The 17,892-nt window shown below is 41.8% G+C and overlaps 1 protein-coding gene across 1 annotated transcript in view; it reads right to left on the minus strand.

Annotated features, from left to right (window-relative positions):
• LOC126408212 (transcriptional enhancer factor TEF-3-like) overlaps nucleotides 1-16,729 on the minus strand; it is a 48,473-nt gene extending 31,744 nt beyond the window's left edge. The window contains exon 1 of the mRNA XM_050073649.1: nucleotides 16,589-16,729. The gene's annotated coding sequence lies outside the window, so the exon portion shown is untranslated. The remainder of the gene's footprint in view (nucleotides 1-16,588) is intronic.
• Between the last annotated feature and the right edge of the window lie 1,163 nt (nucleotides 16,730-17,892).

Consider the following 17,892-nt stretch of genomic DNA (forward strand, 5'->3'; position numbering starts at 1 on the left):
TAGGCTACCATTTCCACTGTACTCAAAGTAAATGATGAGACCCTGAAACACACCGTTATATGAAGTTTGTTGTTTAAAGTTGTTTTGATTATATGGATGCAAGCCTCCGTGGAAAGCAATACTGATACTGAGTGGATTATCCTGGGTAAATAATGACTTAAAAAACTCTAACTTAACACTTGATATGTAAAAAGTGGACTCTGTCATCCGCAGAGTGCTGTCAGCAACATATGGTAAATTAAACATGCTCACAGTACACAGCGAGGTGATTTTATCTGTGAATCAGTGAATGAAGCAGCAGGTTTGGAGAGCAGAAGGGGAGAAAGTGGTCGATCTAAGTCATTGTAAAGTTCCAGGCACACACACAGAAACATGCGCACACATATACACACAAACACACGCACATATTACCCAGCTGTAGAACTGCCTTTGTGTGAGGCTTTTGTGGACTAAACCCTTCTCTCAAATGCCGTCTACTCCAGTTTATACACACAGTCGCACACACACCGTAGACATAAACTCACACACACTTCAGCCCGAGTCGCGGCATTCATTCCGTCTCAATCTTATTTTCCTTTCAGGGCTGTAACTCCTCAACCGTTTAGTGTTTATCGGGAGGTGCACTCGCCGGCCGATTGTTTGAGCCCCTAAATGCATATTTCTTTAATTCCCCAGGGATTAAGAAAGTGTTCCACATTTCCTCGCAATCAAAACTCTTGAAAAGACGAACAGAGAGCTTTGTCAAAGTCCTCACAGTACTTGACCTCAAATGAACATTAAGTTGCCTCTATCGAGTTCCTCACGTTACAGCGGCAAGTTCTTCCAGTTCCCACCAATTTATCTGCGGGAAACTTTACTCAGTGTACAGTGAGATGTACATTGTGTATCCAATCTAATAGGGATTTTCAAAGTAGCAGACACAGATGCGTGAGCATGTCTCCACAGATGAATAAAAGCGTTCATGAATTCAGAAAAAAACAGACCATCTTTTCACTTTCGGTGGTCAGACAGTCAAAACTTTTGAAGCCTTTCCTGGGCCCAAACTTCATTAACCCGAAAACCAGATATTTGTCAAGTAAAACCAGGAAATACACTGAAATGAAAGGTGTGAAATTCTTCTGTGAAAATGCAAACACACGTGTCGGACAGGATTAATAGATTCCTACATTAAAATGAAACAGGAATGATGATTAGAGAAATGTTTTATACCACCAACAGAGCAAAGGACAGGACACACTGCTTTATCAATAGGACGGTATCCCCATTCAAAATTAGCCAGGTATGTATCGCAAGCATGTAAACAGCTTCATTAATGGGCTGTCAAAGGGGCTTCGCTTCATGTGCTCGTATCAGATGCCCAGCCACTCCTAGTGCGAGTGCCTGGGGAAGGGCCCCAGCAAAAATACCCTCCAACACACCCATGAGATCAGAGAGGGGACTCAGTCACACAGCGATGAGATCATGATATCCAATGGGAGTAGCACAGACGGGGAGCAAGTGCCAGCCAAGGCTGCAGGAAAGTCAGTAGGAACATTATACCATCACCCACTGGTCCACAGTTTGATGTTGTTTATCACACTGCCTGCAGTCACGGACTTGTCTCGGGGAAATCTGATTCTGGAAACATTTCTTAAGGGCATGAAAAGTGACCGACCGCAGCCGCAGCAAAGTCGGAGTGAGCCAGAGTTCACGGGATTGTGCAACTTAGAAAACATTATAATTTTTAGTTTATGGGGAGTTTAAAGGGAATATTTCTGTTGCAGGTCAGCAATTTATCCTAATGGCATACAGCAGGACTTCCCAAAAAGCATTTTGTCTTAGGCCACCATTTAATAAAGTCACAGGACACCTCGAAAAAGGCACCAAATCTTTCTCGGGGCTTAAAAAGCCACTGAAATGCACATCTAAAACATTGTAACAGTAACTCCAGGAACCTTCAGGCTCTGCAAACTGATGCAGAAATGTCAGATACAAAGAAATACTTAATGCTATTTAATATTAACCACTGGTCAAACACACACCAGTAATTTCATCAGTGTACTTTTGTAAAGATGCACATAAATGTTTCTGCAGATCTGTGTAGAGAAGTTTATTTTGGGCAACCAAGGAGCTGAAGCACACATCTCCCTCATGTGCAGCCCTGCCCATCAAATAAACTCATTGGTTTTTAAACTTCCTGTTGGGGAGGGGAGTTCACAACTAAACACGGGAACTCAATATGTTCACATTATACAAAATAGGTATGACAAAAGTGTCTGCATGTTTGCTTACATACAGAACACAGCCTTATTTTCAAGGTCTGGATGTGACCGAGGACGAGACACCTCCACCTGGAGTAGTATCCAGCTGGGCTTTATCTAGAGCTGGCGAGATTTCAGGCACGGTATGAGATCGCTGCTTGTTCTCGCGATATTTTGGCCGCACTTTGGAAAGCAGAGCTAGATGGTAAACAAACATGGCAGCACACCGGTAAGGTAAGACAACACGTTTACATGTCGTTTTCTATATGTTCTCTGACATTTATCCTAACGATATGAGGCGGTCTTTGTGGAAAAAAAGCTTGTTTAGTGGACTAACTTTGCACTTGAAGGTTGCCCGTTCACTTACGTTTTAACAGGTCTGACGCTACTATGCGCCCCGGCTGTATCTAGGCTAACGGCTAACATGCTAACTATTATTTTTATGTCATTAATCACTTGAAACAAATTTAGGATGATAGGAGACAGGTTGAAATAAACCGAAATTTCCCTTTAAAGGGACAGCACATTTTTGTCCTCTTACCTGTAGTGCTGTTTATCTATCTAGAATGTTTTGGTAAATAGTAAATGGACTGTAGAGCGCCTTTCTGGTCTTCCTACCACTCAAAGCACTTTCATACTACATATCACATTCACCCATTCACCCACACATTCACACACAGGTGGGTGAGGCTACCATACATGGTGCCACCTGCTACTCAGTAACCATTCACATGCACTCACACACTGATGGAGCAGCCTTCAGGAGCAATTTGGGGTTCAGTAGACCACTGATCATCCGATTAGTGGATGACCCACTCTACCTTCAAGCCACAGCCGCCCCCGTTTGGTGGGAGTGGCAGTGTGTTGGAGATATTGGTCTGCCTCCTCTCAAATATAGTGTAACTACATGGCACTGGGCTTGGGGTGCTCAAAATTTTAAAAACTCAACAGCAATGTCTCTTTCCAGACATCATGACCTGGTTACTGAAGATAATCTACAGACTTTGTTCTGAGTAGTTTCACATAGGAATTACTTCTTTCTACCGAACTCCACCAACCGTATCACTACTCATGAACAAGAGGCTTGTGCTGGTTAATAGCGTCCTTCTCGGGTGAGCTGTAATGTTAGCTAGCTCAGTGATGCTAGGTGAGCTAGCAGTAGATGTGCGCTTCCTTCTGAGCGGTGATGAGGTTGGTGATTGTAGAAAGAAAATAGTTCCTCTATGAAACTGCTCACAACAAGGTCTGTGGATTATCTTGAGTAACCGGGTCATGACCTCTGGAAAGAGACATTGCTGTTGAGTTTTTCAAATGTAATTTGTTGGTGCTTAGAGCACCACATGCCAAGTGCCATCTAGTTCCATCATATTTGAGAGAAGGCAGACATCTGTATGGACGATATCGCCACACACAGCAACTCACACCAAAACAATCTAGACTGATAAACAGCACTGCAGGTAAGAGGAACAATATGTATTTTTGACATTGGGGTGAACTGTCCCTTAAAGACCCTCTGAGAGTAATGAATTGACTAGAAATTAATTTGGTTACATATTAAAACAACTTTTCATTGCTAATTACTTTGGTCATAAATGAATACTGCACCCTGCAATCAAAAATGTCAAAACATAATAAAGTTTTGATCCCTGGAGTTGTGATGATCCTAAATGTCCTTACAAACACTGTTTCACCAGTTCCCCCTCTGCCTCTCTTCCTCCTCTTCCTCTGTTTGTGAAGGTCAGGGAGAGGTGGACGGGGTTAGTGAAGGCGTTCTATAGTATCCTTTCCAAAGTCAACCCTGGAGCCTGGCTGGTCATAAATCTGCCCTTCCCCAACGGGGCTGCGGTCATCACTGGCCTGGTCTGATCTCTCTCTCTCTCGCTCTCTCGTCTTTTCAGTGTCTCCATCTCAGCCCAGTGCATTCCTGACATTCCTATATACTGACTGGTCCGCAGCGGGTCCTGCATCTGCTGCTCCGACATCAGCCCATGTCCTGTTTGTGTGTGTGTACAACAGCACCCGTTATGTACATAAGCACATCCTATGGACCGCTATATATCACAGGAAGTCATCAGTTTATCACCCTATTCCATACTTTAAAAAATGAAGTCTTAAATTGTTTAATAATTATTATTATATATTAAAATGATATAATAATCTCAAAAGTAATTAACACCTTAAATCATAAAGCCATCTCTGTAGAACAACCCTGCTCCTTGTGTGTGTGCGGCTGTATTTAAGCTACAATGTTTACACAGTTTAAACTATAATTAAAATTTGGCCACTGTGTGCATGTGTACATTTGTGCCTGCATGTCTGTACAAACTGCCATCCTGTCTGAAGACACATCTGCCAGCCATACGTTTTCCCTCAACAGCACATATGCCCCACTGTGTCTGCTCTGGAAAACAAAGGTCACATTTAGGCTGCAGGAATGTCTTGGCTGGGTGTTATTTCCCCTCCGAAAGAGCCCACTGAGCTCTGAAAAGACCTCTATCAGGCCTCCATACCAGCAATTACTCAAGAACTACGACAGTATAGAGTCAGTGATGCAACAGCTTTGCTGGTCCAGCATAAAAAGAGACACTAAGCAGACCTGGTATATCTCAAAAATTAGATACTGGCATCAAAGCCGAGCATATATTTCATCATAGTTTTGTCATAGTATATTGAATTGCTTTTTTTTTCTTTCACAAATCAATAAAAAGAGAGTCTTCCCCTTCTCTCAATATATTAAACACACAATTGGGGCGCCTGGTGAATTAGTGGGTAGAGCAGGCGCTCCATGTACGAAGGCAATGTCCTTGCCGCAGTGGCCACAGGTTCGTTTCCAGTCTACAGCCTTTTGCTGCACATCATCCCCTCTCTCTCAGCTTAGACTGTCCTATCTAATAAAGCCAAATAAAAGCACAATGACTGTGTGAATATAATAATGTGGAACTTTTATAATAATGCCAAAAAAAACACCAAGCTGTGGTGAGGTGCGGCCTGCGGCAAGATGCCATGCAATTGCTATGCTGCGGCTGTTTGACTCCACACTGAAGTACAGCCAACAAATTTGAGGACAGTTTAACATTTAGTTGCTCATTGTGGCCAGAATATACCCGCAGCCAATCAGTAAGCGGAGTCCTGTGACTCCTGTGACATGTTGACCTATGTTACAAAGAATTTCTTCCCGCTTAACACACATGAACTGAAGAGGCCTCTTAGATGAGAGGTGAAACGTCTTCAAGAAACTCAAGCAACTCCAGTTGCCTACGATATAGCACTTGAGATTAACATGACCTGGATGACTGAGAATCTTCACTAACACATGAACAGGCCTCCCAGCCACAGAAAAATTTATCATTGCAGCGAGCCGCACTTTGCTGCTGCTTGCTGCTTTTTTCAGTGAAAAGGAAATGTTTTACCTCATCATGACAGGATGTGTGGAGACATTATAAGAGACAAGCAGCAGTTTGAAGCCAGAGAGATGCAACAAGATGCAGATGCATCTCAAACACCAGCGATACTCTTCTATATATCTATTCTTTCATTTGGGGAGTTCAAAACTTTGAAAATTCATAACAAATCAACCATACGTGCTACAACTTCACAACTTTCACCAAACTGTAGCCCCAATACTGAAGAAACTTTTGTACATTTAAACCTATTATAAATTATGAAGTTCATCACTCTGTTTTTTTCACAAACTGTAAAACTTCTTAAACCTATCTCCTCCCACAATTTTTGCTCAATTGACACCAAACTTGCTACAGAGCATCTTCAGACTGTCCTACACGAACTAAGTTTCTCAGATTTTTGATTTATCAAAAATTGAGCCTACAGTGCATCAAAATGTTTGACTGTAAACATATACATGCAAATTCTTGCTAAATAAATCTTCAATGTTCATGAAAAAAAGACAAAATTCTAGAGTCATGGTAGATGATGTGTGGCAAATTTCAGAATTTTATCTCAAAAACTGAATTTTTGACAGCATTTTGAATTTTGCTCTAATGTGAACAATTGGAGTCAATGTAAAAATGGCAATTTTAAACATCAGTTTTTCACTTATGGAGCAAATCAATCATTGTTACAAACAAATTACCAACATCTCCATGCTGTCTAGATGCAATATGTGTATTTTCAGATTTTTGTCTTAATAACTGAATTTTTTACAGTGGTTTGAAATCTGCTTTTCCATGCATGGACGGCTGCTAAACCTGCACGTCTGGTTTAGTCAATTTGTGAAGCTACACATACACTGTCACTGACTAATTAGCTCAGTGAGATAGAAATTGATTCTTAGTCTCAAAGGTTGTGAGTTCAAGCCTCACCTGATGCAAAAGGCAGATTGTGTTGCTAAATGTCTTCCAATTCTTCTACTTGTTGCTCAGAATTGCCTAAAAATGCCCGGACCCGACCCATCGCTGCGCAGCTTATGCACGTTATTTTTACCCCAACCAAAACCTTGAAACAAAAACCCTCAAACATTAACCCAACTCTTCACCAATAATTGACCAGTTAATATCCACAAATGTAAGTATTTTTGAAGTCAGGTCTGTTATCTGTTAAGATTTTTTTTGAGTTTTCTGGAAAGAAGTATCCGATTTGGGAGACACAGTTTTCAATTGGTTCACTACCAATTAAGTAATCAATTCATTTCAACTGCATGGTTAGCATGTGCTCAAGTGCTTTAGTCAGTAGACAGCAGCTGAAATAAAAATGAAAAATACAAATAAAAATAAAAATAAAATATAAATGATAAAAATAATAAAATAATAATAAAAATGTGAAATCTGTCCACAGGCAAACAATTCAGCATATCTACAAGGGCTGCCCCCTAATGTCAACCAAACTTAAGTCGACTAGAAAACTCACTAGTCGGCAAGATATATTAGGAGCTGCTCCTTGTCAATATAAATCAAAACCTATATGACTGGACCATATGGCAATTTAATTTGAAGAGGCCACGCTCAGCAGTCAGACAGGAGTCAGGTTAACTTCCAGGNGGCCTATATTAATGAAGGGTCATTAGTACGGTGTTGTATTTCTCTGTAATGTAGCACAGTGTTAACAATGTTACTGATACTATTCTTTCTCAGACCCTGAACTCAAACCATTAAGTGTTTCCCTCACCTATTTTGTCTCATTAGTTGGTTTCTCGGTATGAGAAGAAGCTGTGGTCCTGCACTCATCTGCATAGCAACCAGTTACACTGCTGTCTGAGGCAAATCCAAAAGTTTGCTATTGATTTCTGACAAAGTATAATATTTCGAGCAGAGGAGTAAATTTAACAGATGTCATGTTATATTAACACAACCAGCCACGAGTGTCTGTGCAATTACAGAGATTTATGCGTAGGTAGTTTGCGCGAGGCTCGACGTATTTTAATCTCATAGACAGATCGACAGATGTACGACCCGTTAGGATCCTTTTACCTTTCACCTTGCTGTCCTGTCTGTCTAAAGTGACAGTGACATCTCTGTTACATGGCTGTCACTGCTCACCGTGTCCTATTGGTTACACTGGGAGATTTAGAGAAGAGAGGTACAGACAGAGAGTGAGTGAGATGGATGGAGCATGGGAGCGGAGATTCCCGGGAGGACACCGTCAGCAGGGGGTTTCCCTCGAATACCCTCCGGAGAGCATCAAATCCCATGAGAGTCTGAAAGTCAGCGTCAGGACTAAATGGTTGGAGGTTCAGGTTCATCCTGCGGTTCATGTGAGGCTCGGGTGTCCCCCACCAGTGTAACACAAACCACTTGTCTGCCATGCTAATGAAAAAAAAGATATGCTAGAAAGCATGAGTATAGAATGATGCACAAGACATCGAGAATATTTCCATCCGACAGAATAGAGCAGCAATAACAACCATGGTTTAAACATTTCCTAATGAGTAAAGATCATAGAGCTTCAATTAAGAGTTGAAGCAAGCTAATGCATAATAAACACTCAGTTTCCAGTTTATTTGGTACACCAAGGTAAAACTAATAGGCTAGTCTATAGCAGTTCAGCTCAGTGAAAGAGAAGAGAAACTAAAGTGAGGAAACCAAACAAAAACCTTAAGTCAAGAGGGCGTAAAATCAAGACTAATTTTTCAGGGTCGGAGGATTTTTTTTCAGCCATTCGGCTCTTTAGCAGAATCGCTCAAAACTGTTTGCCTTAATGTTCGCTAGTACACATCAGGTTGTGTTGCTAATGTGCTAACTCACTAACTTAGCGTCCTGAATCCATCCCATCCGTCTTCCGTTGTCCCTTTTTGAACAACAAATACAAACTATCGCCACCTGCTGGTTTGAAGAGCTGCAGGAATGAGTCCTAAAACCAGGATATTAGTTAGCATTTTAGCTAACTAGCTAGTTAGCTCTCAGCTCCCTTGTTTCAAGATCAATGTCTGTTTTTTGTTAGATGCCTGAAATAAGGTCTGAGGGGAACACAAGCTTGACAAACTTCCACATTTTGTTCTAACATATAAAATACGTCAGAAAATACTCCTCTCATGAAGTTTTATGCTTTTAGGTGTCTTAAAAAAGGCGGTTGCTAACAAATGAGACGACAGAACGTCATTGCGGTGGCGACGTTATGTCATGAGACTGCAGTGTAGTTTGTTTACAGATGCTTTTTACTTCCAGCAATTGCATTTACTCTTCAAAAATCATAAAAGTGGTGTTCATTTGTGAGGATTATTTTGCTGAAGCATCATAAACATTTGTTTGCTACAGAGTTTATTTTCGGCAACTAACTTCTACGTCTACAAGCCCACAAGAAAACGTCATCCCTGGGGATTTATTTCTTCTCACGCAGGTGCAGAATGTTCACACTGACTGGAGTGTTTAAGTGCAACTTTCTGGCCGAGACACAGCTGATGTGAGGCAACGCAACAGTTGGCCGTCATCAGCACTAGTTATATGGAGTCGGTGTGGTGTTACTGGGCCTTAACACAACAGTCCCGCAATAAATCCTTCATGAAGGTTATAATATTCAGTTTTTGTTGAAGCTGTTTTACAGAGGTGTTGATTCCACTTTACGATACACAAATAAACAGTTATAAGTCATACTGAACATTATAATCCTCTGTCCCTACTAATGTCATCACATAGCACTGTCCTCCATTAGCTACACATAATGCAGACGTATATTTCTTCAAGCAGGGAACTGAGGCATGGTTATAAAGGGAAACCACTTGAAAACACATGCCCCAGAGGCTTCTTCAAAGGTCAGCAGGTCAAGGTGACTGGTGAATCTCTCACTTTACTGCCAAAGCTTGTGCCCGGGTGAGGACTCGCTGTTACTTTCCACTGACCTTTACATCACATTCTTAATGAGAATGAGTTGAGATGAAAACATATCCCCGTCGCCCCGACAAAAACCGACAATATTGCACAAGCAAAGCTCAGTGGGCGCATGATTCATGGTGTGGGTATTCTTTGTTCTGCACTGACAGAAAAATATGCCACTACTGAGGGGAACATTGTTGTCTTTATCCACTGCACTAACACAAGTTATAAATATTGTTTTTTTACAGGAAGCAGAGCCCATCAAAATGTGAGAAAAGTGCTCCTCTCACAGATGTTAGGAAATCAAGTGTGACGAAACCATAACAGCTGCATAAAACATGTGATGCAAGATTTAATGCTGCCAAATAAAAAAAATTAGTCTGAAGACATCATAAAATGAAATTGCAATTGCAAAAGCGGCACATAAATTAATATAGCAGTTATATGGCAGTAAATAAAAAGGGTAGATAATCACATTTCCAGTGCCACATTCTTCTAGTGAGAGCTGTCAGCACATTGGTTTCCACTGCACTACAAGTTTGGGACTGTTTTTCCATTATTGCAGCATGAGGCCTTCGGTCAGACCACAGGGCACGTCTCTCGCTGAGAGCCACACAAGGCAGGAAATGTTTTCCTTGGCAGATGCATGTCGAATTACCGCTGGAGCACATAACCGCCACAATATCCGTGACACCGTCCCTAATAAGCGAGCTAATAGGTCTGTTGAGTAATGGGCGCGAGGGCCAGCGCTATGCACGGCATTATGGGAAAGAAATGTGATGAATGTACGCGGAATATGGGCTAAAAAACATTCCATTCAATTGAGGAATTTACAATGGATAGAAGCACACATTCCCTCTGTTTCACTGCTCGGAGACTCAATATCATATTGTTTAGCAGAGAATGGCATTCATTCCTCAGAGGGGAATTCAACCTAAAATTCAGAGTATGCCGCTCTCGGCCAGCGCACTCAGTTATTTTGCTGGAAGTTTGTTTTGTCTATGTGTCCATATTTAGCCCATACAAGAAGACAAAGTAACACCTAAAAACCATCAAGTCATCGCTTCACCATTTCATGTATGCCTTTAAAGATATTCTCAGCTGATATTTGATTTGGCTACCTGATTTAAGACCACCTATCAGCGTTCTAACAGCATTAACAACACTAAAGACCTTCAAAGTGGCTTTGCATTGATTGTGGTTGCTTGAATGACTTGAGTTGTTGGCCACTTGTGACCCCGCGGATGGTGATAAAAGGGGAGGACAGGGGAGCTGCAGGGGCTGTAAGGGATGGGCTGGTGGGGCTGTTATGGGGGCACAGTGGGCCACGCACGGGCTCGCTGTTGCCTCATTTCTCAAGTCATAAATCTGGATTTGCCGCAAGGCTGTCAGGTTGAACTCAGAGAGCAGCTGGAGGTGAACTGAAAGGCAGACGGACCAACTGACAGACTGACAGGAGGGAGAAGAGGTTGTTCACAGAGGACAAAGAGAGAAATGGTGTCTGAAACAAAGAGATACGAGGGAGGTAAATCACAGAAATAGCTGGTACGCACAACCTTTACCTTTCTCACTCTGAAACACACACACGTACACACACACTAACACACATACACACACGAGGGACAGGTGTGTGAGAGTTCTGCCGGACCCTGAGGCCATGCAAGACACCACTGCCCACCTTGGTGTTTATTTGTCCACCCGTCCTCCTCCCCTCCAGGCGCTCAAAGGGTAAACGTCTATTCTGGTTTAGGGTTACAGCCGAGCTGCCTTGAACCCCCGGGCTCCCGAGCGCACATGCCATTCCTGGCGGGCCAACGCACTCCCTGGCGCGCATCACCTGCCCCTGACCCCCACAGGGAGGAAGGGGCACCTCAGTGCCCGCCTTGCCAAAAACCCCACCATCACCACCTTTCCCCCATCCAATGGCCCCCCTCATCCCCGTGACACAGAATGAGCCACCTGCCCCGCTCTCCCCTGCCCCCCTCCAACTATTATTACAGGCTTTATAAGGATTTAAGTGTTGATCAGAGGATGGCCATGACCTCAATGGGTGGCTAAGCTAGGCTAGGCAAAGCCAACAGTTAAAGGAGCTGTCTGGCACAGTGACAAAACAAGGCGATGACAGAGGCTGTCTGATAGCGCCGCTACCTCCGTCCGCCCGTTTTCCACCGAGCAGATCCACTATCAAACAGTCAGGCAGGCAGGACGACACACGATGGCTGAGCCATCTGTTCCTAAACATCTTTCAGCAAGATGTCGCAGAGGAATGTCACCTCACCTTCCCAACACCTGTTTGGAAATGACATTAGCCAAAGATTCAACAAGGAAAGACCTACAGTGAAGTCATGTTGCTGCTCCAAATCTCAAATCATTATTTTAGTGTTGAGTAAAAGGAAAGAAAATATCTCAGGGCGGCCAACAAACAACAACAAAGAATCAATGATCTGTGGTTTAACACCATGAACAATGTGATATCTCATCAAGCTGAATTTAGAGCGGAAATCCCCGGGAGAATATCTGATAGATTACATGAGGCGACAACACACAAAGTTAGCATCCACGCCGTGTAATCACAACTGGGAAGGAAGTGAAAATTATCCCCCGTTCCTCTGAACCCGTTTGGGGTTAGGGATTTGGAGCTAATTTTGGCAGCAGGAATACTGTAAAGTGCCTCTCAGCTATCACTGCCAGAAATACAATGGGACAAAGGTCTGGCCCAAACAACTGTGTGTGTTCATGAGGCTGACAATCACACTTTAATGCTTTATTTGTCATTGTTATAGATCCTGAAGGCTTGGATAGAAATGCAACTTTGCTTTGTTGGGAGAAAACATTTTTCTGAACATGTCAGGTCATCATTTTTATTCACTGTAAATACCATGGTTTCTGACAGCTGAAGAAACTGAAGTCTGCGTAAGAGGCATGCTGTGTACGCACATGTAGAAGAATGAGTGGTTTGAGTGTGTGCGCCTGTTTCTGACACATCATGCCATCATACTGTACACTATGGGACCAAGTGAAGCTAACAGCTGTGCAGGAAACAGGAATGATGTGAAACATGAACACGAGGAGTGGTGGTGAACGGGTGAGTGTGTGGGAGAGAGCATGTGAAACAAATTGTACGTCCACATGAAGAGCAGTTTACAGTGGGAACTGTGTGGAAGCGAATATTTGTCTGTTCGTGCCCCACAACGCTGCAGATGTGTGTTGCACTGTGAGTTTATATACAGTAGTGTTTTACAGCCTGTGACTGTAATGTCAGTGAAATAGCTTAACAGACATTTAACAACAGCTTAGGAAAGACTATTTATCACCATTTCTTCATGCTTACTAAGCTGTTATGCGTAAAACAATTTTTTTTTTTTGTTGCCAATGATGACACTAACTTCAGTATTTCACTAATGTTATTCTACAGCAAAGCAAATACAGTGAGAAAACAATGACTAAGAGATAATGACATAATACCAGAGGCTGGAAAAAGTAATTGTTTGGCAAAATCAGGAATGATGACATCTGGAACGTACAGTTACAGTAAGATCTTTTTAATCTAAAATTAGAAACACTTACATCTATCAATGAATTTAAGGGCATCATAAAGGCCACTATGTTTGATTAGTTGTTGTTTTATTGTGGATTTTTGTATTATATGTTGTATTTGTTGCATTTCAAATGTGTTATGATTGGCTGCTACCTCGGCCAGGTCTCTCTTGTAAAAGAGACTTTCAATCTCAATGGGACTTCCTGGTTAAATAGAGGTTACATGAAAATAAAATAAATAAGGTGCAACTTTGTAAACTATGATGACGTATGTAAGGGTGTGCGCACAACATGGCAGGTATGGTGGAGTGCAAGGGCATTAACCATCAAAGATCACCAATGTTACTAACTGACTTCCAGATCCGTGTGCTATTAGTGAATAGGTAGAGGACATTAGCAAGTCGCCCAGTCATCAGTGGCCAGATAAATGCATGTATTTGGTAAAGAAACCTAGTCTGTAGACCAGCGAGAAATTTCAAGCATACAAGTCACTAACATTAGATGCTTATGGCTAAAGGCCCATTTATGCTCACCGTTAAATACGGATACGGACAGAGCCTTCTGTCCGTGCTCCGCGTTCATTTCGTCCGTATTTCTGCACGTTTCCATAAAGCTTACGGATACGGGCCAAATGGAGCAGTACCACCAGAAACCGTGGGGGCAGTGTTGCTGTCACTACCCGATACGTAGCTCTAGTGAGGCACGAAGAAGAAATAACAATGGCGGAACTTTTTGAGGAAAGGAATTCTCCGTCCTCCAGTTGCAATGTATTTAACGGCCTTACCGACCACCGCCTCCTACAACGCTGCCTTTGTTTTTGTCTTTTATGCAAGAGGTACATTATCAATATCTCCTCCACAGTCGCCACGTTTGTTTTTGAGTTTGTTTTTGTCATAAACTTTTGACGCTGGGCTGCCCCCTGGTGGATATATTGGTTAACATCCATGCCAACGTAAAGTCCACATGGAAGTATGTGGGCAGTGACGGTAACATCGTTTGAAACGGACGTATACATTTTCGTACGTAAAGGGAGCATAAATGGGCCTTAACATGTTGTTATCTGTGGTCATGTACAGAGAGTCAAATACCCGCACAGACTTAGAGTTTCGTGTCTTGATTAGGGCTGCAACTAACGATTATTTTCATTGTCGACTGATCATTTTATCGAAAAATGTGTTGAAATGTTGAAAAATGTCAGTCTGTCTCTCCCAAACCCCAAAATTATGTCATCTAATGTCTTGTTTCGTACTCACGCCAAAGGATTTTAGTTCACCATCATGGGAGAGTGTGTAAAGCTGCTAATATTTGAACGTAAGAAGCTGCAGTAAGAGTATTTTGGAGTACTTTTATTGTACTTTTCTATGAAAAATGACTAAAACCGATTAGTCGACTACTAAAATAGTCACCGATTATTTTAATAGTCGATTAGTCATGGATTAGTCGACTCATTGCAGCCCTAGTCTTGATATCAGAAAATCCTTCCAATCAAAGACAAGGACACAACCCTGTGTGTGAGACTTAGGTTTTAATTTAAGAAACAGGAAACTAACGTTTCATCCTAACAGGGAATAGTTCCTGCATTTTGTGTCGGCTCTCTAGCTAGCATAGTTCAGAGCTCGATGATAAAGTTGTTATGCAAACATCACTCTGCTTCTGTTTGACTGTTACACGAGACTTTTTTTATCGTGTCCTCAGTCCTGTGACAGTCAACACCTTAATTATCTTAAATGCAGCCAGTGTCCAGCCCTCTTTCCACCAATGGCTGAGGGAGCTGACATGATTCATGTGGAAGGCCTTTGATATAAACTCGCCAACAACATCTTCCTGAAAATCTGGAAAACACTTCCCGACAAATGGTCTTCAACACAGCAGAAGTGAATTGACTCATAGCTTATGTTCTTAACGTTAGGTGACTAGGGCCTATCCATGGTGCATCACATCCTCGTTGTTGTGACATTTTGGTTGCCATGGGGTGAGCTTTTTTTTCCACTTTCTATAGTTATCTCGACTGGACATTACTTTATCTTGCCTTTGTGTGGCATTCATATTGCTGTCTTTGTAATGAACACTTTATCTGCCCTTAAAAATCCCAATTAGGACAGTTGAAAATATAAATGCAGCCAGTGTTTCGTTGTAACGAGTGACCACAGTGTTAACTGGTGACTTTCAGCCAAATGCGTCTATGGTTGCTCATCGTACCTTACCTAAACAGTTGGTGTAGATCAGGGGTGTCCAAACTTTTTTGAATGGGGGCCAGAAAAAAAAGTGAGACAAATGCAACCATTTTTTATCTTTTAATGATTTTTTACTACTTGATGCCTGTCTAAAAACTGTATGATAGTGCTATCATTGTGAGGTGAAAGGTAAAAATGCGAAGTGATCTTGCTCGATTAACCATTATTGTGTAAAGGGCCACATATGGTATATTTTGAAAGTCAAGCCGAGGGCCAATTAAAATTGGTCTGCGGGCCACAATCGGCCCCCGGGCCAGACTTCGGACATGCCTGGTGTAGATAATAAACACAGATGAGTACGTATTTAAAATTGATTAAAGGGAAATTGAAGGTTTTTACAGGGGCCCCTAAATGTCATGTTCATATTTTCAACAGCTGTTGTCATTACAAACAATCACCAGTCACCAGTTAACACAGTCACTCATTAAACCGAAGCACAGTTGCCGAACACGCAACAACCAGACATTTTGATGCTGGTAACAGTTTTAATTCAATGTTTAAAGCTTGCTAGCTCATCTGGATGGCTGGGGGACAACACTGCTTCCACTACCAACATGTGCGTGCATACTGTAGATAATGTCAGCCATAAAAGGGTCTATAAACATGCTCTTATTATAGTATGGCTGTGGTGGTCTTATCATAACTGTCTGCAAACTATTGATCTTTTGTGGAACAGTTTTTACACCGTCAGAGGAAGTTAAATAAAAGTTGATGTTGCAAAAAAGCTAATAAGCTACGACAGCTTCCTCCATTATAGAATTGTTGTTAATAATATTATTTATGGAATGAATTTATTACGCCGCAAAATTTGCAATTATTTTTTGCAGTGTGTTCAGGCCCCTGGAGCTTATTAAAAAACAATTACTGTAACCAATCTACTGAAAGATTTCATCATGCCAGATCCTGCCCACAGCTGAAGCATGGAGATTCCTTCATCTTCATTGTTTCCCAAGTCACAAGTAAGTCTCAAGTTTTGCTTGTGATATTGTGAGTCAAGTCGTATTGTCTGTCCCAAGTTAAGTCCAAGTCCTAAAATTGGTGTATTGAGTTCCAGGCAAGCCATTATGCACCCTACACCAAATGTAATGCCATTTTAACATTTAAAGAAGTTAGTGTAGTAAATAATAGATGCATTAATTTTTATAATATTAAAAAACAACATGATCAGTGAACCTGTGACACAATTACAATCATTTGTAATTTCTTAGCTGACTGTTCTGCATGTTGTCGTCCCATTCAGGTTTTGTGTTTATCATCCTGTTCGTGAGGAAAAAGGTTTCATGATAGTATGAGGATAGGGGTGGGCGTACCGTACATCTTGCCCTCATCAGAGAGGATGATCTTCCTGCGGCCACAAGGTGGGTAGATGGCCAGGGCCTCCTGGAAGCTCTGCTCGATGTCGGGGCTCCACACGCCCTCCGCATCATTCTCCAGGGGTTTGTCGAGCCCGTCCCCCAGCTCCTCACTCCCACCCCTTGGGGAGGGAGCCGGCACCCACTCTGCAGACGTGGTGGGACGATGGGAAGGGGACCACGGAGCAGGGGGTGGAGGGTCTGGGTGGGGGGAGATGATGGGATAAAGGGAGAGACCAGCAGGACTGCCTGTTTGGAATCCACAGAGGTGATGATGATGATGATGATGATGATGATGATGATGGTCGGGATGTGGCCGAGCAGTCCTGGGAAGACAAGAGAAGGAGGATGAAATTGACACAATGCTGTTCAAAGAGAAACTCCTGATTTATCCTGGGAACGTTCTACAATTATGTTATTGGTTCTTCTCCACATATTTGTTCTACTTTCTGACAAGTGTCTTACTAATGCATATCATATGTGCTTGTAAATGTTCAATATAATTTATAGTTTGAATAGCAATTCATGCTCTGATGCATTGAGCATCAATACTTTCACAAAACAAAAGTTACAACACAAAGAAACCACAAACACATAACATTTTAAAGTAATAAAGAAGACTGCAACTAACACTTAAGGGTCATTATCACTTAATCTCTTCATATTTTTGATCAATCAATAAATTGTTTAAGCTATAAAATGTCAGGAAATTTCCTGAAACCCGAGGTGATGTCTTCAAATTGCGTGTGTTGTGTGACCAACAGTCCAAAACCCAAGGACATTTAATTAACAATAATGTACACCAGAAGTGAAGCACATTCTCACAATAAAGAAGCTGGAAACCTCAGATGATTAATCAATAACCAACAATTAGTTTTGATCTATATATCAATCGATCTGACTAACAACAAGGATTAGGTGGTTTTAGGGCTGAGCAATAAATCGATATTATCTATGTCGTGGTATGAGACTAGATATTGCCTCAGATTTTGGATATTATAATATCATAAGTGTTGTTTTTTTCATTATTCTAAAGGCTGCATTACAGAAGAAGTGATGAAATTTTCTGACCTTACCGAACTGTTCTAGCTGCTCTATTATTTACCTTTACTCACTTGGACATTATATTTACAGTTAAACTTCAGTTAAAAGCCTAGGCCTTGACAATAAGACCTATGGCTAAGCCCCGCCCTGAAACACGATGAGCCAATCACAGTGCGTATAGCCATTCCCATGCACTCGGACATTCTCTGCCTGGACGTCCATT

The sequence above is a fragment of the Epinephelus moara genome, chromosome 20 (assembly GCF_006386435.1).
Source record: "Epinephelus moara isolate mb chromosome 20, YSFRI_EMoa_1.0, whole genome shotgun sequence".
Lineage (NCBI taxonomy): Eukaryota > Metazoa > Chordata > Actinopteri > Perciformes > Serranidae > Epinephelus > Epinephelus moara.